Source organism: Triticum dicoccoides, chromosome 1A (genome assembly GCF_002162155.2).
Source record: "Triticum dicoccoides isolate Atlit2015 ecotype Zavitan chromosome 1A, WEW_v2.0, whole genome shotgun sequence".
NCBI classification, from domain to species: Eukaryota; Viridiplantae; Streptophyta; class Magnoliopsida; order Poales; family Poaceae; genus Triticum; species Triticum dicoccoides.
In genome coordinates, this window is record NC_041380.1 from 487,377,258 (window position 1) to 487,386,253 (window position 8,996).

Below are 8,996 nucleotides of genomic sequence, written 5' to 3' on the forward strand. Positions count from 1 at the left end.
AGCCATGGTAAAGTTATAATACAGTAGGTATAATGCAATAACAAAATATGATTGGGTTTGCAACATTACTTAAGGTGGTGATTTGCTTTATTATACTAACAGATCTCACGAAGGTTTTGTTAAATTTTGTGTGATTGAAGTTTTCAAGTTTTGGGTGAGATCACGATGAATAAAGGAATACAAAGTGAGAAGAGCCTAAGCTTTGGGATACCCATGGCACCCCAAGGTAATATTCAAGGAGTACCAAGCAACTAAGCTTGGGGATGCCCCAGAAGGCATCCCCTCTTTCTTCTAATGACCATCGGTAATTTTATTTAGAGCTATATTTTTATTCGTCACATATCATGAGTCTTGCTTGGAGTGTCTTGCATTATATGAGTTTTTGCTTGTTTTGCTTTTAAGTTTGTCATAATCATCCTTGTTGGACACACCTATTTGAGAGAGCCATGATGATGCTATGATTTGTTAGAATTGTTGTTTGTGCTTCACTTAAATTTTTTGAGCTAAGGAATTGCTCCAGTACTTCAATTATATCTTTTTGAGCACAGTGGCGGTTTAATTTGTTAAGAAATGCTCTCATGCTTCACTTAGATCACTTTGAGAGTAGTAAAATTTTGAAGAAATATGCTCTCATGCTTCACTTATATTAATTTGAGGGTTAGAATTTTTTTTTGACGAAATGTGCTCTCATGCTTCACTTAAACTTATTTGAGAGCTTGTTATTAGCAATGGTAATTTCCTTAAGATATGAATTTGGCCCCAAAGTGATAGATATCCAAGAGGGATATAATAAAAACTTTCATGAAGATCATTGGATTTATAAACTTGATTCCTTGCAATAGTTTTGTGATATGGAGATAGTAATATGTCAGTCCTGTTGGTGAGTAATTATGCTTTAGTAAGAATATTGGTGTTAAGGTTGGTCATTCCCTATGCAAGAACGAAAGTCAATAGTTATGCAACGAAGTTACATCCTACTTATTCGGTGTTAGTTATGTTCAATGCTCGTTTATGACCGTTTTCGTTTTTTGGTTGGTTGCTTCTCAATCTATTTGCTAGCCTTCCCTTGTACTAAGCAGGAATACTGCTTGTGCATCCAAATCCTAAACCAAGTTGTGCCAAATGAGTCCACCATACCTACCTATATGCGGTATTTCCATGTTGTTCCAAGAAAATTTGTATGTGCTAACTCTAATTTCCAAAATGAATTTCCTTTTTGTGTGCCTGTAGCGCTCATGAAGCGACACGGGGTGGCCAATATTTTCCATGCTAGGCATGTTATTCTCAAGATGAGTGTTTATTCACTTGTCATTGCACGAGAGTGTGGTAGGTAATAGGGATGCCCAGTACCGAAATGAAAAAAAATCATATACGTTGTTCATAATAAATTCCTTGGAAAGTATTGGTATGGAAGGCACCCGTGGATACGGCTAGCTATGGATTGTGAAAGAATGGTGGAAAAGAAAATAAACTTAATTTTATGTTTGGGAACCGCCTAGCATGGAAGATATTGAGAATTCTCAGTCGTTTTTGTCGACAGGAAAAGCATGCCTCTCAAAACAATTTTATCTCTCAATTTAAGCTATGAGCTCTAGCACCTCTACAAATCTCTGCTTCCCTCTGCGAAAGGCCTATCTATTTACTACTCCCTCCGTCCGAAAATACTTGTTAGAGAAATTGATAAAAAATGCATGTATCTAGAACTAAAATATGTCTAGATACATCCATTTCTCCGACGAGTATTTCTAGATGGAGGGAGTTTTATGCAATTTATATATTTTTTGAGTCTTCATCTTCTCTTATAAAGCACCAACTAGGGAACACTATTGTCATACTTGTGCATTGGATGTATCTGTGTTTCATGAATGGATCAATGGTTGAGCATAATGGGTTAGGAATAGCTTTCTTTAGCGTTAATATTTTGAAAGGCATGGTTGCTTGTTGATATGCTTGAGTATTGATGCCTTCATGCCAAATTATAGACTATTGCTTTGAATCACTTAAAGTCCAAATGTCCATGCTACAAAATAAAACAATATGTGATGAATATGATAGGTAGCATTCCACATTAAAAATTCTGTTTTTATCATTTACCTACTCGAGGACGAGCAGGAATTAAGCTAGGGGATGCTTAATACGTCTCCAACGTATCTATAATTTTTTACTGTTCCATGTTATTAAAGTATCAATATTGGATGTTTTATATACATTTACTAGCAACTTTATATCATTTTTTGGGACTAACCTATTAACCTAGTGCCCAGTGCCAGTTGCTATTTTTTTCTTGTTTTTTACTTTGCAGAATATCAATACCAAATGAAGTCCAAATGCCATGAAACTTTTTGGAGATTTTTTTTTTGGTGATAAGAGACTCTGGAAGCTTCTAGAGTACGAGAAGATGAAGGTGGGGCCCACTAGACACCAGGGCACACTAGGAGTCCCTGGCTCGCCCTGATGGGTTGTGGGGCCCACAGGCAGTGTCTTGACCTACGTCTGCCTCTATAAATACTCTAAATTCCAAAAACTCTAGGGGAGTCGAAGAAATACTTTTTTCACCGCCACAAGTTCCAAAACCACGAGATCCAATCTAGAGGCCTTTTCCGGCACTCTGCCAGAGTGGGCAACAATCACAAAGGGGTTGTTCATCATCCTTGTTGCCCGTCCGATGATGCGTGAGTAGTTTACCATAGACCTACAGGTTCGTAGTTAGTAGCTAGATGGCTTCTTCTTTCTTTTTGATCTTCAATACAATGTTCTCCTTAATGTTCTTGGAGATCTATTCGATGTAACTCTTTTTGCGGTGTGTTTGTTGGGATCCGATGAATTGTGAGTTTATGATCAGATCTATCCATGATTGTTATAGCCTCGCATTTCTTCTCTGATTTATTGGTTTGGTTTGGCCAACTAGATTGATTTATCTTGCCATGGGAAGAGGTGTTTTGTGATGGGTTCGATATTGCGGTGCTCAATCTTAGTGACAGAAGGAGACATGACATGCATGTATCATTGCTATTAAGGATAAAAAGATGGGGTTTATTCATACATGAGTTTATCTCGGCTACATCATGTCATCTTGCCTAATGCATATTACTCTGTTTTTCCATGAACTTAATACACTAGATGCATGCTAGATAGCGGTCGATGTGTGGAGTAATAGTAGTACATGCAGAATCGTTTGGGTCTACTAATCTTGGACGTGATACCTATATACATGATCATTGTCTTGTATATCGTCATATTTATTTGCTTTTCTGTTAGTTGCCGAACAGTAATTTGTTTACCCACTGTATGCTATTTTCTCGCGAGAAACCTCTAGTGAAAACAATGGCCCCCGGGTCTATCTTCTATCATATATTAAAACTAAAAATACCTTGCTGCAATTTACTTTTATTTATTTATTTTATTTTGTGTTTTAGTTAGATCTACTTATCAAATCTCATGCAATTTAATCTATCTCAATAGCGTTGAGGGATTGACAACCCCTTTACGCGTTGGATTGCAAGTATTTGTTGTTTGTGTGCAGGTGCTATTTACATAGTGTTGCTTGGTTCTCATATTGGATTGATAACCTTGGGTGAATTTCTAGGTCCCATGCAAGAGATGGGAGTGAAATTCAAACATTTGGGCGTCGTGGCTCGGCCGGAAAGATTGAGAAACTTGTTTTTTTAATTCCCGTAATTCCAAACCTCGCCTGAAAATCATGAAACTTGGCATGGTCTCAAGACATGGTACCAACATGCCGCGGTAATTTTTTTGGCCGAATTGGGACAAGTTTTGGTGTAGGCTTCTTGCAAACCGGAGCTTCCCTCAAGAAGGCTCGTGGTTCCGAGAGGGAACGTGTCACCTCCGTGTGCGAAACGACATACATACACTGCCTTCTCCCGCCTTAATTTTTTTACACAGCCAGATTAGACCAAATAGAAACACCGTGCTAAATTTTGGAATTATTCCGGGTTCGTTTGGCCTTTTTTATACATTAATCAAGTTTTTGGGCATTTAATGTGCATAATTCAAATTTGAACTACAAGCACAGGCTCCAGTGCACCAAAGTTGTTTGAAAAATCACATGTGTGTCCTTAGGTGAATTTCTAGGTCCCATGCAAGAGATTGGAGTGAAATTCAAACATCTGGGCATGGTGCCTCGGCCGAAAAGATTGATAAACTTGGTTTTTTAATTCATGTAATTCCAAAACACGCCTGAAAATCATGAAACTTGGCATGGTCTCATGACATGGCACCAACATGCTGTGGTAATTTTTTGGTCCGATTTGCGAAGGCACACACATTAACAATCAACAATGTCACTTTGGAACAAGTGCTGTCATGTTACAAATCAGAAACACAAGTATTATTGGAACCGTGGGAGTTCGACTTACCAATTACGTGCGGCCACGCGCCCCTTTTTTTATTGGCTAGGAGGTGCGGTGCAGGGTAGCTATTTGAGTACGGGAGGCGTGCGATCAGACCCCTGCGCGTGCTCATTGGGAGGAGAGCCCTTTTGATCGCTACCGGCCGCGCACCTCCCTCCCAACGTCTCCATTAATGGCGCCCGAGCACCTGTTCTACAACTTTGCTATATGTCTCACTGGATTGAGATTTAAGAGAGAAAAATGAAAATCTGAAAAGAAAGTTTTGCACGGATCTTGATGTAAGATCCGACGGACCTATATAGCATCGACTGTGACTTATAGCAAGCATGATGAATATAAGGACGATGACATTGGATAATAATTGTCTTACATATTTATAAACATTATTAAAAAAGCCACATGCGGCAACGCTCGATATACAGAAGGGCAAAAGAAGAAGGAAGCCACAACAGGAAATAGTCTCGGCGGCGGGCGGCGACGAGCTCTTTCTTGTCCTCAAGATGCTGGTTGAGAGCATCCACGGATTCCTCCACCAGCCTTCTACGCTCGATGCGCATCATGGCATTCTCGTCCATAAGTTTCTCGACGATGACGCTGGTCCTCTTCAACAAGGCAGTGGTCTGCTCCTGCTGCTCCGCACTTCCGACGATCTTCGCCCTCAGCAGGTCGTGCTCGGCCCGGAGCTTTGCATTGCTCTCATTTAGTTGCCAGATGACATTGGTAGATTGTTTAAACGAGGCTTGCAGGTCATCCTGCAACCTCGCCCACCTAGAGATCTGATCCATCTGCCTAAGGACAAGGGCACGCATGCGCCTGTAAGAGTCCTCACATACCCGCGAGGCAATTTCCCAGGCCGCTGCGGCATGGGAGGACATCTCTGCTGCATTCGCGGCGTGGCAGGATATCTCTTCTGCTTCCACGATGCATCCGACCAGTCTGCTGCATCGATAGCGCGACGGGTCCTCCATGCTGCTTCGGCGGCGGGGCGTGACCTCTCTGTTGCTACGGCCGTGCGGCGGGACATGTTGGTGCTTTCGCGGTGAGGCAGGACATCTCTCGTGCTCCCGCTTCCAGGCTCGCCTCTCCCTGGTGGCAATCTCTCGACCCAGAACTCACGCTGGCCATGGCGGACGCAAGGGAACAATGATGAATGACTTGTTTGTTTTTGACTTTTTGTGGATGAGGAGTTGAGGAGGAATGTGTAGTCATCTTGGAGTAGTAGTATTTATAACCGCATAGTAATACACTCCTAAGTGGGAAATTCTTTAGGTTTTGATCGGTGTGAACAGGTTTGCAATTTGGAATGTGACGGGACACATGCTCAAAATTTACTGACGATTTTAAGTGCGGCACTATTCTCGGAAGGCGTAACATGGGCACGTACGCCTTCTCGACCGCGTACATGGCGGTTGCACCATAGGGTGCACCGCAATAGGTAATGTCAGCACCATCGCGCACAGTTCTTTTAATTAGAATGTGTGTGCCCGTCTAGCACACACACGTTGATCTATCTAACTGTTTGAGTTTGTTGTGGCTAATCGCAAACAGTTCATCCATGTGAAGTGTATGCCACCAATCGTAGACACTTTGATCTGGCTGACCCGTTTCTGTTCTGTTGCCTAATCGCAAACATTTAATCCTTCTGAAGCGTATGCCCTCAATCACACACACCTTGATCTGGCTGACCGTTTCTTTTGTCTTGCCTAATCACAAACAGTTCATCCGAGTGAACTGTATGCTGTGTATCGCACACACCTTCATCTGGCCGCCCGTTTCTTTTGTTCCTCCTCATCGCAAATAGTTAATTGAACTGAACCGTATGCCCTTCATCGCACATGCAACTAAAACCCGAACCATGTTTGATGCATCCGTCATCGCAAACATTTTATACATTTCTGACGGTTTTCATACAACACCGTTTGCGATTATTGCATCGCATAGAGTTTCTCGAAGGGTCTCTGATCGTAGTGCCGTGTTAGCAGCATCCTGCAGTAGTGTGTATGAGCCGACCAGGACTCTGTAAGCCACCGGGCATCAACCTGTATACAAAGGGGTGACCCGGCAGCGGGTTAACTCAAGAAACAACTCATCGAGAACTAGGCCAAGTGTATTCGCTCCCTGCTAATCGAATCCCAAGCAATACAACCTAAAGCAGGAGTAGGATTTTACCTCGTTGAGAGGGGCCGAACCTGGGTAAACTCTCTGTGTCCTTTGTCCCGTTTAACCCCTTCAAGCTAACCTAGCTGTGATGGTTCCACACCTAAGTCCTTTCGCTAGGGCATCTGTTGTGTTAAGTCCACAACAGTTGGCACCCACCGTGGGGCCAGCGCACGGTGGTTTTGAGTTCTTGAAGGGCAACTTTGCAGGGATCAAGGGATACGGCGTCGGACGGATGACTAAAAGCCGCCGCGGCAAGCTCTACATCGACGACGCAGGCTGGGGCCCCGAGGCCGGCTCAATCGAGTACGGGTACCGGGTCCCCTTTGGCGGAATCCATGTCTTCATCGGCAAGATCGGCGAGTCGGAGCCTGAGCCAGACACCTGCATCGACATCGTCGAGATGGCTCAGCGCGCACGACCCCCCAAGGTTCAAGCCGCCCTGAAGCATGCCTTTGTTGGTTTCATCCATGGGGCGGACCTTGAGGAAGGATATGCGCCCAGGGGAGAGACGGTAATCTATTCTGATGGTGAGTCTTCAACTGGTGAGACCGATTCAATGTATCAACTGCAGGACGGTAGTCTTGGGGGCTATTCCGATGGCGACAGTATTCCGGACCCCTATGAGCCGCCGAACAGGGTTGCGATCTTCATGGCCAGCATGCAACCGGTGCTCGGTTCAACGACTGCTGCATCTATGACCTCTAGTTCAATGGCTGCAGCGACGGCTGGCATTAGAGGCTCTGCACGCCCACCAACTCAAGTGTTATTCGAGCTCTTGGAGGCTTTGGCGACCTTATTGGCTATGGAGGTGACACCAAAGAATCAAGCACAACATAAGGTGGATGTTGCGAAATTGCAAGATGAGGTAGCTCAAGCCAAGGAGGAATTCAATGCTGAGAATGCTAGGATGGCAACAGAACGAGCCGCTTTGGACGCTGAGACACAACGGATACAGGTAGAGTCGTTCTAACTTACCTTGTATCAGAATGCTTCAAATGCCGTTATGAGGAGGAGGCGCCATACCCTTGTACCCACAGAGTTTGAGGCCAGGAACCTTTTCAACACACCTGGGGCAGGAACTAGTGACCCGCCCGTGGTAAACCGGGTTGTTGATGCACCCGCGACCGGAGCAACGGTTCAGCCACGGGTTGCAGACCTGCCTCGTTTGAATTTGACTCCGCTTTAGTACATTCGGGCGCCGCCGGGTCATTATTCTAACCCTTTGGACAATATGATTACTGCAGCTACGCGATTGGCGGCTCTCCCTATTGAAGACGAGTCTCCAGCTGCAATGGAGATACGGAGGGCCGGCGAGCTTCTACAGACAGCGGTGGCTCAACAGGCGGCTTATTCATACAGCTATGAACGGATACATTCAACCCCTCGTCCAAGTCAGAGTTATAGCAGGCATATTGATTCGCCAGCGGTTTCAAGCAGTGAACGACACCATAACCAGTCTCGTAGGCATGACCCGCCGCGCGCTGGTAACGATGCTCAGGATTTGGTGGATCAGGGTAGGGCATGTCGGGAGGCTGAGCGGGCGGCTCAGTTGGCAGCTCATCAACAATCCTCGACTTACCCATCGGTGTCTGTGGAGGTAGGAGTGACCTCTAGGACCAGATTGGCGTAATGAGCGCTTGCCCAAGGATTTTAAGGCCCCCCGCGAGGTGCCTAATTATACGATGGATCAAGCCCCAGAGGTCTGGATTGAGAGTTATGAGATAGACATGGAGATGTTGGATGTTAGTGATGTTGTGTGTGCTAAATACTTCACCATGATGTTGGATGGGCCAGCTCGTACTTGGCTGAAAGGATTGTCCCCTAATTCCATCAAGTCATGGGCTGAATTGAAGACGGCTTTTATCCAAAATTTCAAAGACACATGCAAGCAGCCTATACCGATTCTTGATTTAGACTCTTGCGTCCAGGGTGAGGGGAGTCAACAACCAATTGGGTGCACTGGATCTCGGCCGTTATCCACTCATCAGACAGTATCAATGCCGGCTCAGCCATCCTGATGTTCGAAAAGAATTGCCGTTTCCTTCCCCTTAAGCAGAAGCTGGGGCGGCTTAAGCGCCACTACTATGATATGGGAGAGCTCATGGCGGCTCTCGTCAAATACGTTGATTCTGATAGTACTAAGGACCCTGAGTCTGATGAGGAGAAGGATGGCAAGGGAAAGAAGAGCGGCAATGCCAAGGGGCAGCAGCATAATACGGCGGGTCAAGGTAACAATGGTAAGCGCAAAGCTGACGGTGGTTCAGACTTTGTGGCTAACACCAATACATAGAATAATAATTAGCATTGTAAGGGGAAGTCATTAGTACCCTGGTTTTGCGGGCCAAAGTTCAACCTTAAGGCGATGATGAATTAGCCTTGCCCGAAGCATGGTACGCAAGAGAAGCCGGCTAGTCATCCGTGGAAAGATTGCTTCATCATGAGGGAGTACAGAAATTCCAATTTTTT